The 19,502-nt window shown below is 41.0% G+C and overlaps 33 non-coding genes across 33 annotated transcripts; all 33 read left to right on the forward strand.

The window, feature by feature from the left end:
• The first annotated feature begins 270 nt into the window (after positions 1-270).
• trnaq-uug (transfer RNA glutamine (anticodon UUG)) lies at positions 271-342 on the forward strand. Its single transcript has one exon. It is a non-coding gene; the product is annotated as a tRNA-Gln (tRNA).
• Positions 343-457: 115 nt separating this feature from the next.
• trnaq-cug (transfer RNA glutamine (anticodon CUG)) lies at positions 458-529 on the forward strand. The gene has a single exon. It is a non-coding gene; the product is annotated as a tRNA-Gln (tRNA).
• A 759-nt stretch (positions 530-1,288) lies between these two features.
• Positions 1,289-1,360, forward strand: trnaq-uug (transfer RNA glutamine (anticodon UUG)). The gene has a single exon. It is a non-coding gene; the product is annotated as a tRNA-Gln (tRNA).
• A 115-nt stretch (positions 1,361-1,475) lies between these two features.
• On the forward strand, positions 1,476-1,547 carry trnaq-cug (transfer RNA glutamine (anticodon CUG)). The gene has a single exon. It is a non-coding gene; the product is annotated as a tRNA-Gln (tRNA).
• A 760-nt stretch (positions 1,548-2,307) lies between these two features.
• Positions 2,308-2,379, forward strand: trnaq-uug (transfer RNA glutamine (anticodon UUG)). Its single transcript has one exon. It is a non-coding gene; the product is annotated as a tRNA-Gln (tRNA).
• Positions 2,380-2,494: 115 nt separating this feature from the next.
• Positions 2,495-2,566, forward strand: trnaq-cug (transfer RNA glutamine (anticodon CUG)). Its single transcript has one exon. It is a non-coding gene; the product is annotated as a tRNA-Gln (tRNA).
• Positions 2,567-2,681: 115 nt separating this feature from the next.
• Positions 2,682-2,753, forward strand: trnaq-cug (transfer RNA glutamine (anticodon CUG)). The gene has a single exon. It is a non-coding gene; the product is annotated as a tRNA-Gln (tRNA).
• A 573-nt stretch (positions 2,754-3,326) lies between these two features.
• Positions 3,327-3,398, forward strand: trnaq-uug (transfer RNA glutamine (anticodon UUG)). Its single transcript has one exon. It is a non-coding gene; the product is annotated as a tRNA-Gln (tRNA).
• Positions 3,399-3,513: 115 nt separating this feature from the next.
• Positions 3,514-3,585, forward strand: trnaq-cug (transfer RNA glutamine (anticodon CUG)). The gene has a single exon. It is a non-coding gene; the product is annotated as a tRNA-Gln (tRNA).
• Positions 3,586-3,700: 115 nt separating this feature from the next.
• On the forward strand, positions 3,701-3,772 carry trnaq-cug (transfer RNA glutamine (anticodon CUG)). The gene has a single exon. It is a non-coding gene; the product is annotated as a tRNA-Gln (tRNA).
• Positions 3,773-4,345: 573 nt separating this feature from the next.
• trnaq-uug (transfer RNA glutamine (anticodon UUG)) lies at positions 4,346-4,417 on the forward strand. The gene has a single exon. It is a non-coding gene; the product is annotated as a tRNA-Gln (tRNA).
• Positions 4,418-4,532: 115 nt separating this feature from the next.
• trnaq-cug (transfer RNA glutamine (anticodon CUG)) lies at positions 4,533-4,604 on the forward strand. The gene has a single exon. It is a non-coding gene; the product is annotated as a tRNA-Gln (tRNA).
• Positions 4,605-5,357: 753 nt separating this feature from the next.
• On the forward strand, positions 5,358-5,429 carry trnaq-uug (transfer RNA glutamine (anticodon UUG)). Its single transcript has one exon. It is a non-coding gene; the product is annotated as a tRNA-Gln (tRNA).
• A 115-nt stretch (positions 5,430-5,544) lies between these two features.
• trnaq-cug (transfer RNA glutamine (anticodon CUG)) lies at positions 5,545-5,616 on the forward strand. The gene has a single exon. It is a non-coding gene; the product is annotated as a tRNA-Gln (tRNA).
• Positions 5,617-6,375: 759 nt separating this feature from the next.
• Positions 6,376-6,447, forward strand: trnaq-uug (transfer RNA glutamine (anticodon UUG)). Its single transcript has one exon. It is a non-coding gene; the product is annotated as a tRNA-Gln (tRNA).
• Positions 6,448-6,562: 115 nt separating this feature from the next.
• Positions 6,563-6,634, forward strand: trnaq-cug (transfer RNA glutamine (anticodon CUG)). The gene has a single exon. It is a non-coding gene; the product is annotated as a tRNA-Gln (tRNA).
• A 5,429-nt stretch (positions 6,635-12,063) lies between these two features.
• On the forward strand, positions 12,064-12,135 carry trnaq-uug (transfer RNA glutamine (anticodon UUG)). The gene has a single exon. It is a non-coding gene; the product is annotated as a tRNA-Gln (tRNA).
• A 115-nt stretch (positions 12,136-12,250) lies between these two features.
• On the forward strand, positions 12,251-12,322 carry trnaq-cug (transfer RNA glutamine (anticodon CUG)). Its single transcript has one exon. It is a non-coding gene; the product is annotated as a tRNA-Gln (tRNA).
• Positions 12,323-12,437: 115 nt separating this feature from the next.
• Positions 12,438-12,509, forward strand: trnaq-cug (transfer RNA glutamine (anticodon CUG)). Its single transcript has one exon. It is a non-coding gene; the product is annotated as a tRNA-Gln (tRNA).
• Positions 12,510-12,624: 115 nt separating this feature from the next.
• On the forward strand, positions 12,625-12,696 carry trnaq-cug (transfer RNA glutamine (anticodon CUG)). Its single transcript has one exon. It is a non-coding gene; the product is annotated as a tRNA-Gln (tRNA).
• A 573-nt stretch (positions 12,697-13,269) lies between these two features.
• trnaq-uug (transfer RNA glutamine (anticodon UUG)) lies at positions 13,270-13,341 on the forward strand. Its single transcript has one exon. It is a non-coding gene; the product is annotated as a tRNA-Gln (tRNA).
• A 115-nt stretch (positions 13,342-13,456) lies between these two features.
• On the forward strand, positions 13,457-13,528 carry trnaq-cug (transfer RNA glutamine (anticodon CUG)). Its single transcript has one exon. It is a non-coding gene; the product is annotated as a tRNA-Gln (tRNA).
• A 115-nt stretch (positions 13,529-13,643) lies between these two features.
• trnaq-cug (transfer RNA glutamine (anticodon CUG)) lies at positions 13,644-13,715 on the forward strand. The gene has a single exon. It is a non-coding gene; the product is annotated as a tRNA-Gln (tRNA).
• A 115-nt stretch (positions 13,716-13,830) lies between these two features.
• Positions 13,831-13,902, forward strand: trnaq-cug (transfer RNA glutamine (anticodon CUG)). Its single transcript has one exon. It is a non-coding gene; the product is annotated as a tRNA-Gln (tRNA).
• A 573-nt stretch (positions 13,903-14,475) lies between these two features.
• On the forward strand, positions 14,476-14,547 carry trnaq-uug (transfer RNA glutamine (anticodon UUG)). Its single transcript has one exon. It is a non-coding gene; the product is annotated as a tRNA-Gln (tRNA).
• Positions 14,548-15,493: 946 nt separating this feature from the next.
• Positions 15,494-15,565, forward strand: trnaq-cug (transfer RNA glutamine (anticodon CUG)). The gene has a single exon. It is a non-coding gene; the product is annotated as a tRNA-Gln (tRNA).
• A 573-nt stretch (positions 15,566-16,138) lies between these two features.
• On the forward strand, positions 16,139-16,210 carry trnaq-uug (transfer RNA glutamine (anticodon UUG)). The gene has a single exon. It is a non-coding gene; the product is annotated as a tRNA-Gln (tRNA).
• A 115-nt stretch (positions 16,211-16,325) lies between these two features.
• trnaq-cug (transfer RNA glutamine (anticodon CUG)) lies at positions 16,326-16,397 on the forward strand. Its single transcript has one exon. It is a non-coding gene; the product is annotated as a tRNA-Gln (tRNA).
• A 760-nt stretch (positions 16,398-17,157) lies between these two features.
• Positions 17,158-17,229, forward strand: trnaq-cug (transfer RNA glutamine (anticodon CUG)). The gene has a single exon. It is a non-coding gene; the product is annotated as a tRNA-Gln (tRNA).
• A 941-nt stretch (positions 17,230-18,170) lies between these two features.
• On the forward strand, positions 18,171-18,242 carry trnaq-cug (transfer RNA glutamine (anticodon CUG)). Its single transcript has one exon. It is a non-coding gene; the product is annotated as a tRNA-Gln (tRNA).
• Positions 18,243-18,815: 573 nt separating this feature from the next.
• trnaq-uug (transfer RNA glutamine (anticodon UUG)) lies at positions 18,816-18,887 on the forward strand. The gene has a single exon. It is a non-coding gene; the product is annotated as a tRNA-Gln (tRNA).
• Positions 18,888-19,189: 302 nt separating this feature from the next.
• On the forward strand, positions 19,190-19,261 carry trnaq-cug (transfer RNA glutamine (anticodon CUG)). The gene has a single exon. It is a non-coding gene; the product is annotated as a tRNA-Gln (tRNA).
• A 115-nt stretch (positions 19,262-19,376) lies between these two features.
• On the forward strand, positions 19,377-19,448 carry trnaq-cug (transfer RNA glutamine (anticodon CUG)). Its single transcript has one exon. It is a non-coding gene; the product is annotated as a tRNA-Gln (tRNA).
• The last annotated feature ends 54 nt before the right edge of the window (positions 19,449-19,502 follow it).

Below are 19,502 nucleotides of genomic sequence, written 5' to 3' on the forward strand. Positions count from 1 at the left end.
TCTCTGTTTTTCCGGAGAACCTAGGAGAGTAAATCTGAACCCATCACAGAGTATTGATTACTGGGTTCTGTGCTGTCAAGGTTATCACTCAGTACTGTGAATCCTACTATCTGAGTTCAAGTCATGGTCGGACCTACCATGTGAATAATTCTTCCTTGTTGAACTAGAAGACAGCTGTCCAAATATTGTTGTCAGTTGAAAGTATTTGCAACACGTGAAGGAACGACTGTCCATTCTTTTCTGTAAAATAACAAATTTGGTTAAGAATATGGTTCTATGGTGTAATGGTTAGCACACTGGACTTTGAATCTAGTGATCCGAGTTCAAATCTCGGTAGAACCTTCCTAGCTTTTGTGCTGAATTATTCACATGGCCTACCAATAATCTCATCTCTTGCTGTTAATCGGGTGAACAAATGACAGGAAAATCTGAACACTTCAATAATATTTATGTACAGGGTTCTATGGTGTAATGGTTAGCACTCAGGACTCTGAATCCTGCGATCCGAGTTCAAATCTCGGTAGAACCTTCGTAGCTTTTGTGCTCAATTTTTCACATGGCCTTCCAATAATCTAATCTCTTGCTGTTAATCGGGTGAACAAATGACAGGAAAATCTGAACACTTCAATAATATTTATGTACAGGGTTCTATGGTGTAATGGTTAGCACTCAGACTCTGAATCCTGCTATCCGAGTTCAAGTCTCGGTAGGACCTACCTCGAATTTGCAGTGACATACTCCTCTCCTGTCAACTTTAAAATTGTCGTGTGTGAAAGAAACAAGTGGGTGAGAGTTGATGAGCAGTCTTTGGGATACATGAATGGCTAGCCTACAGGAAATGCATACTATGAGTGCCTTGTAGGTTTGTTAATTGAGAACTTGCTACCTCCCAATGAACTGAAAATATTTCAGATTTGATTCACCCTAATCAAATCAATCGTGTTGGAAATATGTGGACTTACAAGTTGTTACATGGTAGGGTAGCCCAGTTGATACCGTTTATGGCCAGAAAATATTTTCTCTGTTTTTCCGGAGAACCTAGGAGAGTAAATCTGAACCCATCACAGAGTATTGATTACTGGGTTCTGTGCTGTCAAGGTTATCACTCAGTACTGTGAATCCTACTATCTGAGTTCAAGTCATGGTCGGACCTACCATGTGAATAATTCTTCCTTGTTGAACTAGAAGACAGCTGTCCAAATATTGTTGTCAGTTGAAAGTATTTGCAACACGTGAAGGAACGACTGTCCATTCTTTTCTGTAAAATAACTAATTTGGTTAAAAATATGGTTCTATGGTGTAATGGTTAGCACTCTGGACTTTGAATCCAGTGATCCGAGTTCAAATCTCGGTAGAACCTTCCTAGCTTTTGTGCTGAATTATTCACATGGCCTACCAATAATCTCATCTCTTGCTGTTAATCGGGTGAACAAATGACAGGAAAATCTGAACACTTCAAAATGATTTATGTACAGTGTTCTATGGTGTAATGGTTAGCACTCAGGACTCTGAATCCTGCGATCCGAGTTCAAATCTCGGTAGAACCTTCGTAGCTTTTGTGCTGAATTATTCACATGGCCTACCAATAATCTCATCTCTTGCTGTTAATCGTGTGAACAAATGACAGGAAAATCTGAACACTTCAAAATGATTTATGTACAGTGTTCTATGGTGTAATGGTTAGCACTCAGGACTCTGAATCCTGCGATCCGAGTTCAAATCTCGGTAGGACCTACCTTGATTTTGCAGTGACATACTCCTCTCCTGTCAACTTTAAAATTGTCGTGTGTGAAAGAAACATTTGGGTGGGAGTTGATGAGCAGCCTTTGGTACAGATGAATTGCTTGCCTACGGGAAATGCATACTATGAGTGACTAGTAGGTTTGTTAATTGAGAACTTGCTACCTCCCAATGAACCGAAAATATTTCAGATTTTTTTCACCCTAATCACATCAATCGTGTTGGAAATATGTGGACTTACAAGTTGTTACATGGTAGGGTAGCCCAGATGATACCGTTTATGGCCTTAAAATATTTTCTCTGTTTTTCCGGAGAACCTAGGAGAGTAAATCAGAACCCATCACAGAGTATTGATTACTGGGTTCTGTGCTGTCAAGGTTATCACTCAGGACTCTGAATCCTACTATCTGAGTTCAAGTCTTGGTCGGACCTACCATGTGAATAATTCTTCCTTGTTGAACTAGAAGACAGCTGTCCAAATATTGTTGTCAGTTGAAAGTATTTGCAATACGTGAAGGAACGACTGTCCATTGTTTTCTGTAAAATTACAAATTTGGTTAATAATATGGTTCTATGGTGTAATGGTTAGCACTCTGGACTTTGAATCCAGTGATCCGAGTTCAAATCTCGGTAGAACCTTCCTAGCTTTTGTGCTGAATTATTCACATGGCCTACCAATAATCTCATCTCTTGCTGTTAATCTTGTGAACAAATGACAGGAAAATCTGAACACTTCAATAATATTTATGTACAGGGTTCTATGGTGTAATGGTTAGCACTCAGGACTCTGAATCCTGCGATCCGAGTTCAAATCTCGGTAGAACCTTCGTATCTTTTGTGCTGAATTATTCACATGGCCTCCCAATAATCTAATCTCTTGCTGTTAATCGGGTGAACAAATGACAGGAAAATCTGAACACTTCAATAATATTTATGTAAAGGGTTCTATGGTGTAATGGTTAGCACTCAGGACTCTGAATCCTGCGATCTGAGTTCAAATCTCGGTAGGACCTACCTCGATTTTGCAGTGACATACTCCTCTCCTGTCAACTTTAAAATTGTCGTGTGTGAAAGAAACAATTGGGTGGGAGTTGATGAGCAGCCTTTGGTACAGATGAATTGCTTGCCTACGGGAAATGCATACTATGAGTGACTAGTAGGTTTGTTAATTGAGAACTTGCTACCTCCCAATGAACCGAAAATATTTCAGATTTTTTTCACCCTAATCACATCAATCGTGTTGGAAATATGTGGACTTACAAGTTGTTACATGGTAGGGTAGCCCAGATGATACCGTTTATGGCCTTAAAATATTTTCTCTGTTTTTCCGGAGAACCTAGGAGAGTAAATCTGAACCCATCACAGAGTATTGATTACTGGGTTCTGTGCTGTCAAGGTTATCACTCAGGACTCTGAATCCTACTATCTGAGTTCAAGTCTTGGTCGGACCTACCATGTGAATAATTCTTCCTTGTTGAACTAGAAGACAGCTGTCCAAATATTGTTGTCAGTTGAAAGTATTTGCAATACGTGAAGGAACGACTGTCCATTGTTTTCTGTAAAATTACAAATTTGGTTAATAATATGGTTCTATGGTGTAATGGTTAGCACTCTGGACTTTGAATCCAGTGATCCGAGTTCAAATCTCGGTAGAACCTTCCTAGCTTTTGTGCTGAATTATTCACATGGCCTACCAATAATCTCATCTCTTGCTGTTAATAGGGTGAACAAATGACAGGAAAATCTGAACACTTCAATAATATTTATGCACAGGGGTCTATGGTGTAATGGTTAGCACTCAGGACTCTGAATCCTGCGATCCGAGTTCAAATCTCGGTAGAACCTTCGTATCTTTTGTGCTGAATTATTCACATGGCCTCCCAATAATCTAATCTCTTGCTGTTAATCGGGTGAACAAATGACAGGAAAATCTGAACACTTCAATAATATTTATGTAAAGGGTTCTATGGTGTAATGGTTAGCACTCAGGACTCTGAATCCTGCGATCTGAGTTCAAATCTCGGTAGGACCTACCTCGATTTTGCAGTGACATACTCCTCTCCTGTCAACTTTATAATTGTCGTGTGTGAAAGAAACAAGTGGGTGAGAGTTGATGAGCAGTCTTTGGGATACATGAATGGCTAGCCTACAGGAAATGCATACTATGAGTGCCTAGTAGGTTTGTTAATTGAGAACTTGCTACCTCCCAATGAACTGAAAATATTTCAGATTTTATTCACCCTAATCACATCAATCGTGTTGGAAATATGTGGACTTACAAGTTGTTACATGGTAGAGTAGCCCAGTTGATACCGTTTATGGCCAGAAAATATTTTCTCTGTTTTTCCGGAGAACCTAGGAGAGTAAATCTGAACCCATCACAGAGTATTGATTACTGGGTTCTGTGCTGTCAAGGTTATCACTCAGTACTGTGAATCCTACTATCTGAGTTCAAGTCATGGTCGGACCTACCATGTGAATAATTCTTCCTTGTTGAACTAGAAGACAGCTGTCCAAATATTGTTGTCAGTTGAAAGTATTTGCAACACGTGAAGGAACGACTGTCCATTCTTTTCTGTAAAATAACAAATTTGGTTAAGAATATGGTTCTATGGTGTAATGGTTAGCACTCTGGACTTTGAATCCAGTGATCCGAGTTCAAATCTCGGTAGAACCTTCCTAGCTTTTGTGCTGAATTATTCACATGGCCTACCAATAATCTCATCTCTTGCTGTTAATAGGGTGAACAAATGACAGGAAAATCTGAACACTTCAATAATATTTATGTACAGGGTTCTATGGTGTAATGGTTAGCACTCAGGACTCTGAATCCTGCGATCCGAGTTCAAATCTCGGTAGAACCTTCGTATCTTTTGTGCTGAATTATTCACATGGCCTCCCAATAATCTAATCTCTTGCTGTTAATCGGGTGAACAAATGACAGGAAAATCTGAACACTTCAATAATATTTATGTACAGGGTTCTATGGTGTAATGGTTAGCACTCTGAATCCTGCGATCCGAGTTCAAATCTCGGTAGGACCTACCTCGATTTTGCAGTGACATACTCCTCTCCTGTCAACTTTATAATTGTCGTGTGTGAAAGAAACAAGTGGGTGAGAGTTGATGAGCAGTCTTTGGGATACATGAATGGCTAGCCTACAGGAAATGCATACTATGAGTGACTAGTAGGTTTGTTAATTGAGAACTTGCTACCTCCCAATGAACTGAAAATATTTCAGATTTTATTCACCCTAATCACATCAATCGTGTTGGAAATATGTGGACTTACAAGTTGTTACATGGTAGAGTAGCCCAGTTGATACCGTTTATGGCCAGAAAATATTTTCTCTGTTTTTCCGGAGAACCTAGGAGAGTAAATCTGAACCCATCACAGAGTATTGATTACTGGGTTCTGTGCTGTCAAGGTTATCACTCAGTACTGTGAATCCTACTATCTGAGTTCAAGTCATGGTCGGACCTACCATGTGAATAATTCTTCCTTGTTGAACTAGAAGACAGCTGTCCAAATATTGTTGTCAGTTGAAAGTATTTGCAACACGTGAAGGAACGACTGTCCATTCTTTTCTGTAAAATAACAAATTTGGTTAAGAATATGGTTCTATGGTGTAATGGTTAGCACTCTGGACTTTGAATCCAGTGATCAGAGTTCAAATCTCGGTAGAACCTTCCTAGCTTTTGTGCTGAATTATTCACATGGCCTACCAATAATCTCATCTCTTGCTGTTAATCGGGTGAACAAATGACAGGAAAATCTGAACACTTCAATAATATTTATGTACAGGGTTCTATGGTGTAATGGTTAGCACTCAGGACTCTGAATCCTGCGATCCGAGTTCAAATCTCGGTAGAACCTTCGTAGCTTTTGTGCTGAATTATTCACATGGCCTACCAATAATCTAATCTCTTGCTGTTAATCGGGTGAACAAATGACAGGAAAATCTGAACACTTCAATAATATTTATGTACAGGGTTCTATGGTGTAATGGTTAGCACTCAGACTCTGAATCCTGCTATCCGAGTTCAAGTCTCGGTAGGACCTACCTCGAATTTGCAGTGACATACTCCTCTCCTGTCAACTTTAAAATTGTCGTGTGTGAAAGAAACAAGTGGGTGAGAGTTGATGAGCAGTCTTTGGGATACATGAATGGCTAGCCTACAGGAAATGCATACTATGAGTGCCTAGTAGGTTTGTTAATTGAGAACTTGCTACCTCCCAATGAACTGAAAATATTTCAGATTTTATTCACCCTAATCAAATCATTCGTGTTGGAAATATGTGGACTTACAAGTTGTTACATGGTAGGGTAGCCCAGTTCATACCGTTTATGGCCAGAAAATATTTTCTCTGTTTTTCCGGAGAACCTAGGAGAGTAAATCTGAACCCATCACAGAGTATTGATTACTGGGTTCTGTGCTGTCAAGGTTATCACTCAGTACTGTGAATCCTACTATCTGAGTTCAAGTCATGGTCGGACCTACCATGTGAATAATTCTTCCTTGTTGAACTAGAAGACAGCTGTCCAAATATTGTTGTCAGTTGAAAGTATTTGCAACACGTGAAGGAACGACTGTCCATTCTTTTCTGTAAAATAACAAATTTGGTTACAAATATGGTTCTATGGTGTAATGGTTAGCACTCTGGACTTTGAATCCAGTGATCCGAGTTCAAATCTCGGTAGAACCTTCCTAGCTTTTGTGCTGAATTATTCACATGGCCTACCAATAATCTCATCTCTTGCTGTTAATCGGGTGAACAAATGACAGGAAAATCTGAACACTTCAATAATATTTATGTACAGGGTTCTATGGTGTAATGGTTAGCACTCAGGACTCTGAATCCTGCGATCCGAGTTCAAATCTCGGTAGAACCTTCGTAGCTTTTGTGCTGAATTATTCACATGGCCTACCAATAATCTAATCTCTTGCTGTTAATCGGGTGAACAAATGACAGGAAAATCTGAACACTTCAATAATATTTATGTACAGGGTTCTATGGTGTAATGGTTAGCACTCAGGACTCTTTATTTATTTATTTTATTTTATTTATTTTTATTTAACCTTTATTTAACCAGGTAGGCAAATTGAGAACACATTCTCATTTACAATTGCGACCTGGCCAAGATAAAGCAAAGCAGTTCGACACATACAACAACACATAGTTACACATGGTGTAAAAACAAACATATAGTCAATAATACAGTGAAAAAAATAAAAAAAATAAGTCTACAGTATATACAATGTGAGCAAGTGAGGTGAGATAAGGGGGGTGAAGGCAAACAGATATATGTATAAATAAATAAAAATATAAAAAGGCCATGGAGGCGAAGTGAGTACAACACAGCAAGTAAAATAAAAACTAAAAAAACACTGGAATGGTTGGTTTGCATTGGAAGAAAGTGCAAAGTAGAGACAGAAATAATGGGGTGCAAAGGAGCAAAATAAATTAATAAATAAATACAGTAGGTAAAGAGGTAGTTGTTTGGGCTAAATTGTAGATGGGTTATGTACAGGTGCAGTAATCTATGAGCTGCTCTGACAGCTGGTGCTTAAAGCTAGTGAGGGAGATAGGTGTTTCCAGTTTCAGAGATTTTTGTAGTTCGTTCCAGTCATTGGCAGCAGAGAACTGGAAGGAGAGGCGTCCAAAGGAAGAATTGGTTTTGGGGGTGACTAGAGAGATATACCTGCTGGAGCGCGTGCTACGGGTAGGTGCTGCTATGGTGACCAGCGAGCTGAGATAAGGGGGGACTTTACCTAGCAGGGTCTTGTAGATGACCTGGAACCAATGGGTTTGGCGACGAGTATGAAGCGAGGGCCAGCCAACGAGAGTGTACAGGTCGCAGTGGTGGGTAGTATATGGGGCTTTGGTGACAAAACGGATGGCACTGTGATAGACTGCATCCAATTTATTGAGTAGGGTTTTGGAGGCTATTTTGTAAATGACATCACCGAAGTCGAGGATTGGTAGGATGGTCAGTTTTACAAGGGTATGTTTGGCAGCATGAGTAAAGGATGCTTTGTTGCGGAATAGGAAGCCAATTCTAGATTTGACTTTGGATTGGAGATGTTTGATGTGGGTCTGGAAGGAGAGTTTACAGTCTAACCAGACACCTAGGTATTTGTAGTTGTCCACATATTCTAAGTCAGAGCCGTCCAAAGTAGTGATGTTGGACAGGCGGGCCGGAGCAGGCAGCGATCGGTTGAAGAGCATGCATTTGGTTTTACTTGTATTTAAGAGCAGTTGGAGGCCACGGAAGGAGAGTTGTATGGCATTGAAGCTCGCCTGGAGGGTTGTTAACACAGTGTCAAAAGAAGGGCCAGAAGTATACAGAATAGTGTCGTCTGCGTAGAGGTGGATCAGAGAATCACCAGCAGCAAGAGCGACATCATTGATGTAAACAGAGAAGAGAGTCGGTCCAAGAATTGAACCCTGTGGCACCCCCATAGAGACTGCCAGAGGCCCGGACAACAGACCCTCCGATTTGACACACTGAACTCTATCAGAGAAGTAGTTGGTGAACCAGGCGAGGCAATCATTAGAGAAACCAAGGCTGTCGAGTCTGCCAATGAGGATGTGGTGATTGACAGAGTCAAAAGCCTTGGCCAGGTCAATGAATACGGCTGCACAGTATTGTTTCCTATCGATGGCGGTTACGATATCGTTTATGACCTTGAGCGTGGCTGAGGTGCACCCATGACCAGCTCTGAAACCAGATTGCATAGCGGAGAAGGTGTGGTGTGATTCGAAATGGTCGGTAATCTGTTTGTTGACTTGGCTTTCGAAGACCTTAGAAAGGCAGGGTAGGATAGATATAGGTCTGTAGCAGTTAGGGTCAAGGGTGTCCCCCCCTTTGAAGAGGGGGATAACCGCAGCTGCTTTCCAATCTTTGGGGATCTCAGACGACACGAAAGAGAGGTTGAAGAGGCTAGTAATAGGGGTGGCAACAATTTCAGCAGATAGTTTTAGAAAGAAAGGGTCCAGATTATCTAGCCCGGCTGATTTGTAAGGGTCCAGATTTTGCAGCTCATTAAGAACATCAGCTGACTGTATTTGGGAGAAAGAGAAATGGGGAAGGCTTGGGCGAGTAGCAGAGGGGAGGGCAGTGCTGTTTTCCCGGGTAGGGGTAGCCAGGTGGAAAGCATGGCCAGCCGTAGAAAAATGCTTATTGAAATTCTCAATTATAGTGGATTTGTCGGTGGTGACAGTGTTTCCTATCTTCAGGGCGGTTGGAAGCTGGGAGGAGGTGTTCTTATTCTCCATGGACTTTACGGTGTCCCAGAACTTTTTTGAATTTGTGTTGCAGGAAGCAAATTTCTGCTTGAAAAAGCTAGCCTTGGCTGTTCTAACTGCCTGTGTATATTGGTTTCTGGCTTCCCTGAAAAGTTGCATATCACGGGGGCTGTTCGATGCTAATGCAGAACGCCATAGGATGTTTTTCTGTTGGTTAAGGGCAGTCAGGTCAGGAGAGAACCAAGGGCTATATCTGTTCCTGGTTCTAAATTTCTTGAATGGGGCATGCTTATTCAAGATGGTGAGGAAGGCATTTTAAAAAAATGACCAGGCATCCTCTACTGACGGGATGAGATCAATATCCTTCCAGGATACCCCGGCCAGGTCAATTAGGAAGGCCTGCTCGCTGAAGTGTTTCAGGGAGCGTTTGACAGTGATGAGTGGAGGTCGTTTGACCGCTGACCCATTACGGATGCAGGCAATGAGGCAGTGATCGCTGAGATCTTGGTTAAAAACAGCAGAGGTGTATTTGGAGGGCAAGTTTGTTAGGATGATATCTATGAGGGTACCCGTGTTTACGGAATTAGGGTGGTACCTGGTAGGTTCATTAATAATTTGTGTGAGATTGAGGGCATCAAGCTTAGATTGTAGGGTGGCTGGGGTGTTGAGCATGTTCAAATTTAGGTCACCTAGCAGCACGAGCTCTGAAGATAGATGGGGGGCAATCAGTTCACATATAGTGTCCAGAGCACAGCTGGGGGCAGAGGGTGGTCTATAGCAGGCGGCAACGGTGAGAGACTTGTTTTTAGAGAGGTGGATTTTTAAAAGTAGAAGTTCAAATTGTTTGGGAACAGACCTGGATAGTATAACAGAACTCTGCAGGCAGTCTTTGCAGTAGATTGCAACACCGCCCCCTTTGGCCGTTCTATCTTGTCTGAAAATATTGTAATTGGGGATAAAAATGTCTGAATTTTTGGTGGTCTTTCTAAGCCAGGATTCAGACACGGCTAAAACATCCGGGTTGGTAGAGTGTGCTAAAGCAGTGAACAAAACAAACTTAGGGAGGAGGCTCCTAATGTTAACATGCATGAAGCCAAGGCTATTACGGTTACAGAAGTCATCAAAAGAGAGCGCCTGGGGAATAGGAGTGGAGCCAGGTACTGCAGGGCCTGGATTCACCTCTACATCACCAGAGGAACAGAGGAGAAGTAGGATAATGGTACGGCTAAAAGCTATGAGAATTGGTCGCCTAGAGCTACCAGAGCAGAGAGTAAAAGGAAGTTTCTGGGGGCGATAAAATAGTTTAAAGGAATAATGTACAGACAAAGGTATGGTAGGATGTGAATACAGTGGAGGTAAACCTAGGTATTGAGTGATGATGAGAGAGATCTTGTCTCTAGAAACATCATTGAAACCAGGTGATGTCATCGCATATGTGGGTGGTGGAACTGCAGGGTTGGATATGGTATAGAGAGCAGGGCTAGAATCTCTACAGTGAAATAAGCCAATAAACACTAACCAGAACAGCAATGGACAAGGCATATTTACATTAAGGAGAGGCAAGCTTAATCGAGTGATAAATAAGGGTCCAGTGAGTAGAGGTTGGTTGGGGTCGTGGCGATCCAGACAGCTGGCCGGGTATATGGCTATCGGTAGCAGCATAGGATGGAGGTCTGTTTGTAGATACCTCGTGCGTTTCCGTCGGTAGGTTCCGTGTAGTGGGGTTTTGTTCAGATAGCAGCCGATAAGACAGCTAACGATTAGCGGGCCTCAGATGAGCGTTCAGGTAACGCCGGGACGGAGGTGCCGGTTGGATAAATCCCTCGGGCAGATAACGTCGGCAGTCAGTCGTGAAGGCCCGGTGGAGTTCCGTATCTGCAGCAGCAACAAAGAAGCGGGTCCGGATGGTGATGGAACTCCTCAGCTGGCTAGCTCCAGCATGATTTGAGTTAGCTCCGGGGTCGACGTAAGCCAATAGTCACACGGTATGCAGCTAGCTAGCTGCGAAATCAAGGTGCAAGTGTCCAGAGGCTGCGGTTGGAATCCGGGGAAACTGAGAGAAAAAAAGTCCCGGAATGCTCCGGTCCGAGTCGCGTTGCACAAAAGTGCCGGTAGATTATCGAGCTAGAGGAATAGCTGATGACCGCAAAAACGTGGGCAGCTGAAACACCAACGCTAGCCAGCAAACCGGCTAATTTCGGGGCAGCTACAGATTAGCTTCTGGCTAGCTATCGGAGTAGCTTCTGGATTAGCTTTCAGGCTAGCTTCTGAATTAGCCCCTGGCTAGCCTCTGAATCCTGCGATCCGAGTTCAAATCTCGGTAGAACCTTCGTATCTTTTGTGCTGAATTATTCACATGGCCTCCCAATAATCTAATCTCTTGCTGTTAATTGGGTGAACAAATGACAGGAAAATCTGAACACTTCAATAATATTTATGTACAGGGTTCTATGGTGTAATGGTTAGCACTCAGTACTCTGAATCCTGCGATCCGAGTTCAAATCTCGGTAGGACCTACCTCGATTTTGCAGTGACATACTCCTCTCCTGTCAACTTTAAAATTGTCGTGGGTGAGAGTTGATGAGCAGTCTTTGGGATACATGAATGGCTAGCCTACAGGAAATGCATACTATGACTGCCTAGTAGGTTTGTTAATTGAGAACTTGCTACCTCCCAATGAACTGAAAATATTTCAGATTTTATTCACCCTAATCACATCAATCGTGTTGGAAATATGTGGACTTACAAGTTGTTACATGGTAGAGTAGCCCAGTTGATACCGTTTATGGCCAGAAAATATTTTCTCTGTTTTTCCGGAGAACCTAGGAGAGTAAATCTGAACCCATCACAGAGTATTGATTACTGGGTTCTGTGCTGTCAAGGTTATCACTCAGTACTGTGAATCCTACTATCTGAGTTCAAGTCATGGTCGGACCTACCATGTGAATAATTCTTCCTTGTTGAACTAGAAGACAGCTGTCCAAATATTGTTGTCAGTTGAAAGTATTTGCAACACGTGAAGGAACGACTGTCCATTCTTTTCTGTAAAATAACAAATTTAGTTAAGAATATGGTTCTATGGTGTAATGGTTAGCACTCTGGACTTTGAATTCAGTGATCCGAGTTCAAATCTCGGTAGAACCTTCCTAGCTTTTGTGCTGAATTATTCACATGGCCTACCAATAATCTCATCTCTTGCTGTTAATCGGGTGAACAAATGACAGGAAAATCTCAACACTTCAATAATATTTATGTACAGGGTTCTATGGTGTAATGGTTAGCACTCAGGACTCTGAATCCTGCGATCCGAGTTCAAATCTCGGTAGAACCTTCGTAGCTTTTGTGCTGAATTATTCACATGGCCTACCAATAATCTAATCTCTTGCTGTTAATCGGGTGAACAAATGACAGGAAAATCTGAACACTTCAATAATATTTATGTACAGGGTTCTATGGTGTAATGGTTAGCACTCAGGACTCTGAATCCTGCTATCCGAGTTCAAATCTCGGTAGAACCTTCCTAGCTTTTGTGCTGAATTATTCACATGGCCTACCAATAATCTCATCTCTTGCTGTTAATAGGGTGAACAAATGACAGGAAAATCTGAACACTTCAATAATATTTATGTACAGGGTTCTATGGTGTAATGGTTAGCACTCAGGACGCTGAATCCTGCGATCCGAGTTCAAATCTCGGTAGGACCTACCTTGATTTTGCAGTGACATACTCCTCTCCTGTCAACTTTAAAATTGTCGTGTGTGAAAGAAACAATTGGGTGGGAGTTGATGAGCAGCCTTTGGTACAGATGAATTGCTTGCCTACGGGAAATGCATACTATGAGTGACTAGTAGGTTTGTTAATTGAGAACTTGCTACCTCCCAATGAACCGAAAATATTTCAGATTTTTTTCACCCTAATCACATCAATCGTGTTGGAAATATGTGGACTTACAAGTTGTTACATGGTAGGATAGCCCAGATGATACCGTTTATGGCCAGAAAATATTTTCTCTGTTTTTCCGGAGAACCTAGGAGAGTAAATCTGAACCCATCACAGAGTATTGATTACTGGGTTCTGTGCTGTCAAGGTTATCACTCAGTACTGTGAATCCTACTATCTGAGTTCAAGTCATGGTCGGACCTACCATGTGAATAATTCTTCCTTGTTGAACTAGAAGACAGCTGTCCAAATATTGTTGTCAGTTGAAAGTATTTGCAACACGTGAAGGAACGACTGTCCATTCTTTTCTGTAAAATAACAAATTTGGTTAAGAATATGGTTCTATGGTGTAATGGTTAGCACTCTGGACTTTGAATTCAGTGATCCGAGTTCAAATCTCGGTAGAACCTTCCTAGCTTTTGTGCTGAATTATTCACATGGCCTACCAATAATCTCATCTCTTGCTGTTAATCGGGTGAACAAATGACAGGAAAATCTCAACACTTCAATAATATTTATGTACAGGGTTCTATGGTGTAATGGTTAGCACTCAGGACTCTGAATCCTGCGATCCGAGTTCAAATCTCGGTAGAACCTTCGTAGCTTTTGTGCTGAATTATTCACATGGCCTACCAATAATCTAATCTCTTGCTGTTAATCGGGTGAACAAATGACAGGAAAATCTGAACACTTCAATAATATTTATGTACAGGGTTCTATGGTGTAATGGTTAGCACTCAGGACTCTGAATCCTGCTATCCGAGTTCAAATCTCGGTAGAACCTTCCTAGCTTTTGTGCTGAATTATTCACATGGCCTACCAATAATCTCATCTCTTGCTGTTAATAGGGTGAACAAATGACAGGAAAATCTGAACACTTCAATAATATTTATGTACAGGGTTCTATGGTGTAATGGTTAGCACTCAGGACGCTGAATCCTGCGATCCGAGTTCAAATCTCGGTAGGACCTACCTTGATTTTGCAGTGACATACTCCTCTCCTGTCAACTTTAAAATTGTCGTGTGTGAAAGAAACAATTGGGTGGGAGTTGATGAGCAGCCTTTGGTACAGATGAATTGCTTGCCTACGGGAAATGCATACTATGAGTGACTAGTAGGTTTGTTAATTGAGAACTTGCTACCTCCCAATGAACCGAAAATATTTCAGATTTTTTTCACCCTAATCACATCAATCGTGTTGGAAATATGTGGACTTACAAGTTGTTACATGGTAGGATAGCCCAGATGATACCGTTTATGGCCAGAAAATATTTTCTCTGTTTTTCCGGAGAACCTAGGAGAGTAAATCTGAACCCATCACAGAGTATTGATTACTGGGTTCTGTGCTGTCAAGGTTATCACTCAGGACTCTGAATCCTACAATCTGAGTTCAAGTCTTGGTCGGACCTACCATGTGAATAATTCTTCCTTGTTGAACTAGAAGACAGCTGTCCAAATATTGTTGTCAGTTGAAAGTATTTGCAACACGTGAAGGAACGACTGTCCATTGTTTTCTGTAAAATTACAAATTAGGTTAATAATATGGTTCTATGGTGTAATGGTTAGCACTCTGGACTTTGAATCCAGTGATCCGAGTTCAAATCTCGGTAGAACCTTCCTAGCTTTTGTGCTGAATTATTCACATGGCCTACCAATAATCTCATCTCTTGCTGTTAATAGGGTGAACAAATGACAGGAAAATCTGAACACTTCAATAATATTTATGTACAGGGTTCTATGGTGTAATGGTTAGCACTCAGACTCTGAATCCTGCTATCCGAGTTCAAGTCTCGGTAGGACCTACCTCGATTTTGCAGTGACATACTCGTCTCCTGTCAACTTTAAAATTGTTGTGTGTGAAAGAAACAAGTGGGTGAGAGTTGATGAGCAGTCTTTGGGATACATGAATGGCTAGCCTACAGGAAATGCATACTATGAGTGCCTAGTAGGTTTGTTAATTGAGAACTTGCTACCTCCCAATGAACTGAAAATCTTTCAGATTTTATTCACCCTAATCAAATCAATCGTGTTGGAAATATGTGGACTTACAAGTTGTTACATGGTAGGGTAGCCCAGTTGATACCGTTTATGGCCAGAAAATATTTTCTCTGTTTTTCCGGAGAACCTAGGAGAGTAAATCTGAACCCATCACAGAGTATTGATTACTGGGTTCTGTGCTGTCAAGGTTATCACTCAGGACTCTGAATCCTACTATCTGAGTTCAAGTCTTGGTCGGACCTACCATGTGAATAATTCTTCCTTGTTGAACTAGAAGACAGCTGTCCAAATATTGTTGTCAGTTGAAAGTATTTGCAACACGTGAAGGAACGACTGTCCATTCTTTTCTGTAAAATTACAAATTTGGTTAAGAATATGGTTCTTTGGTGTAATGGTTAGCACTCTGGACTTTGAATCCCGTGATCCGAGTTCAAATCTCAGTAGAAACTTCCTAGCTTTTGTGTTGAATTATTCACATGGCCTACCAATAATCTCATCTCTTGCTGTTAATCGTGTGAACAAATGACAGGAAAATCTGAACACTTCAAAAATATTTATGTACAGGGTTCTATGGTGTAATGGTTAGCACTCAGGACTCTGAATCCTGCGATCCGAGTTCAAATCTCGGTAGGACCTACCTTGATTTTGCAGTGACATACTCCTCTCCTGTCAACTTTAAAATTGTCGTGTGTGAAAGAAACAATTGGGTGGGAGTTGATGAGCAGCCTTTGGTACAGATGAATTGCTTGCCTACGGGAAATGCATACTATGAGTGACTAGTAGGTTTGTTAATTGAGAACTTGCTACCTCCCAATGAACCGAAAATATTTCAGATTTTTTTCACCCTAATCACATCAATCGTGTTGGAAATATGTGGACTTACAAGTTGTTACATGGTAGGGTAGCCCAGATGATACCGTTTATGGCCAGAAAATATTTTCTCTGTTTTTCCGGAGAACCTAGGAGAGTAAATCTGAACCCATCACAGAGTATTGATTACTGGGTTCTGTGCTGTCAAGGTTATCACTCAGGACTCTGAATCCTACTATCTGAGTTCAAGTCTTGGTCGGACCTACCATGTGAATAATTCTTCCTTGTTGAACTAGAAGACAGCTGTCCAAATATTGTTGTCAGTTGAAAGTATTTGCAACACGTGAAGGAACGACTGTCCATTGTTTTCTGTAAAATTAGAAATTTGGTTAATAATATGGTTCTATGGTGTAATGGTTAGCACTCTGGACTTTGAATCCAGTGATCCGAGTTCAAATCTCGGTAGAACCTTCCTAGCTTTTGTGCTGAATTATTCACATGGCCTACCAATAATCTCATCTCTTGCTGTTAATAGGGTGAACAAATGACAGGAAAATCTGAACACTTCAATAATAATTATGTACAGGGTTCTATGGTGTAATGGTTAGCACTCAGGACTCTGAATCCTGCGATCCGAGTTCAAATCTCGGTAGGACCTACCTCGATTTTGCAGTGACATACTCCTCTCCTGTCAACTTTATAATTGTCGTGTGTGAAAGAAACAAGTGGGTGAGAGTTGATGAGCAGTCTTTGGGATACATGAATGGCTAGCCTACAGGAAATGCATACTAAGAGTGCCTAGTAGGTTTGTTAATTGAGAACTTGCTACCTCCCAATGAACTGAAAATATTTCAGATTTTATTCACCCTAATCACATCAATCGTGTTGGAAATATGTGGACTTACAAGTTGTTACATGGTAGAGTAGCCCAGTTGATACCGTTTATGGCCAGAAAATATTTTCTCTGTTTTTCCGGAGAACCTAGGAGAGTAAATCTGAATCCATCACAGAGTATTGATTACTGGGTTCTGTGCTGTCAAGGTTATCACTCAGTACTGTGAATCCTACTATCTGAGTTCAAGTCATGGTCGGACCTACCATGTGAATAATTCTTCCTTGTTGAACTAGAAGACAGGTGTCCAAATATTGTTGTCAGTTGAAAGTATTTGCAACACGTGAAGGAACGACTGTCCATTCTTTTCTGTAAAATTACAAATTTGGTTAAGAATATGGTTCTTTGGTGTAATGGTTAGCACTCTGGACTTTGAATCCCGTGATCCGAGTTCAAATCTCAGTAGAAACTTCCTAGCTTTTGTGTTGAATTATTCACATGGCCTACCAATAATCTCATCTCTTTCTGTTAATCGTGTGAACAAATGACAGGAAAATCTGAACACTTCAAAATTATTTATGTACAGGGTTCTATGGTGTAATGGTTAGCACTCAGGACTCTGAATCCTGCGATCCGAGTTCAAATCTCGGTAGGACCTACCTTGATTTTGTGCTGAATTATTCACTTGGCCTACCAATAATCTAATCTCTTGCTGTTATTTGGGTGAACAAATGACAGGAAAATCTGAACAGTTCAATAATATTAATGTACAGGGTTCTATGGTGTAATGGTTAGCACTCAGGACTCTGCGATCTGAGTTCAAATCTCGGTAGGACCTACCTCGAATTTGCAGTGACATACTCCTCTCCTGTCAACTTTAAAATTGTCGTGTGTGAAAGAAACAAGTGGGTGGGAGTTGATGAGCAGCCTTTGGTACACATGAATGGCTAGCCTACAGGAAATGCATACTATGAGTGCCTAGTAGGTTTGTTAATTGAGAACTTGCTACCTCCCAATGAACCGAAAATATTTCAGATTTTTTTCCCCCGTAATCACATCAATCGTGTTGGAAATATGTGGACTTACAAGTTGTTACATGGTAGGGTAGCCCAGTTGATACCGTTTATGGCCAGAAAATATTTTCTCTGTTTTTCCGGAGAACCTAGGAGAGTAAATCTGAACCCATCACAGAGTATTGATTACAGGGTTCTGTGCTGTCAAGGTTATCACTCAGGACTCTGAATCCTACTATCTGAGTTCAAGTCTTGGTCGGACCTACCATGTGAATAATTCTTCCTTGTTGAACTAGAAGACAGCTGTCCAAATATTGTTGTCAGTTGAAAGTATTTGCAACACGTGAAGGAACGACTGTCCATTCTTTTCTGTAAAATAACAAATTTGGTTAAGAATATGGTTCTTTGGTGTAATGGTTAGCACTCTGGACTTTGAATCCCGTGATCCGAGTTCAAATCTCAGTAGAAACTTCCTAGCTTTTGTGTTGAATTATTCACATGGCCTACCAATAATCTCATCTCTTGCTGTTAATCGTGTGAACAAATGACAGGAAAATCTGAACACTTCAAAATGATTTATGTACAGGGTTCTATGGTGTAATGGTTAGCACTCAGGACTCTGAATCCTGCGATCCGAGTTCAAATCTCGGTAGGACCTACCTCGATTTTGCAGTGACATACTCCTCTCCTGTCAACTTTATAATTGTCGTGTGTGAAAGAAACAAGTGGGTGAGAGTTGATGAGCAGTCTTTGGGATACATGAATGGCTAGCCTACAGGAAATGCATACTATGAGTGCCTAGTAGGTTTGTTAATTGAGAACTTGCTACCTCCCAATGAACTGAAAATATTTCAGATTTTATTCACCCTAATCACATCAATCGTGTTGGAAATATGTGGACTTACAAGTTGTTACATGGTAGAGTAGCCCAGTTGATACCGTTTATGGCCAGAAAATATTTTCTCTGTCTTTCCGAAGAACCTAGGAGAGTAAATCTGAACCCATCACAGAGTATTGATTACTGGGTTCTGTGCTGTCAAGGTTATCACTCAGGACTCTGAATCCTACTATCTGAGTTCAAGTCATGGTCGGACCTACCATGTGAATAATTCTTCCTTGTTGAACTAGAAGACAGCTGTCCAAATATTGTTGTCAGTTGAAAGTATTTGCAACACGTGAAGGAACGACTGTCCATTCTTTTCTGTAAAATAACAAATTTGGTTAAGAATATGGTTCTATGGTGTAATGGTTAGCACTCTGGACTTTGAATACAGTGATCCGAGTTCAAATCTCGGTAGAACCTTCCTAGCTTTTGTGCTGAATTATTCACATGGCCTACCAATAATCTCATCTCTTGCTGTTAATCGGGTGAACAAATGACAGGAAAATCTGAACACTTCAATAATATTTATGTACAGGGTTCTATGGTGTAATTGTTAGCACTCAGGACTCTGAATCCTGCGATCCGAGTTCAAATCTCGGTAGAAACTTCGTAGCTTTTGTGCTGAATTATTCACATGGCCTACCAATAATCTAATCTCTTGCTGTTAATAGGGTGAACAAATGACAGGAAAATCTGAACACTTCAATAATATTTATGTACAGGGTTCTATGGTGTAATGGTTAGCACTCAGGACTCTGAATCCTGCGATCCGAGTTCAAATCTCAGTAGGACCTACCTCGATTTTGTGCTGAATTATTCACATGGCCTACCAATAATCTAATCTCTTGCTTTTAATCGGGTGAACAAATGACAGGAAAATCTGAACACTTCAATAATATTTATGTACAGGGTTCTATGGTGTAATGGTTAGCACTCAGGACTCTGAATCCTGCGATCCGAGTTCAAATCTCGGTAGGACCTACCTCGATTTTGCAGTGACATACTCTTCTCCTGTCAACTTTAAAATTGTTGTGT

Source organism: Salvelinus fontinalis, unplaced genomic scaffold (genome assembly GCF_029448725.1).
Source record: "Salvelinus fontinalis isolate EN_2023a unplaced genomic scaffold, ASM2944872v1 scaffold_0202, whole genome shotgun sequence".
NCBI lineage: Eukaryota > Metazoa > Chordata > Actinopteri > Salmoniformes > Salmonidae > Salvelinus > Salvelinus fontinalis.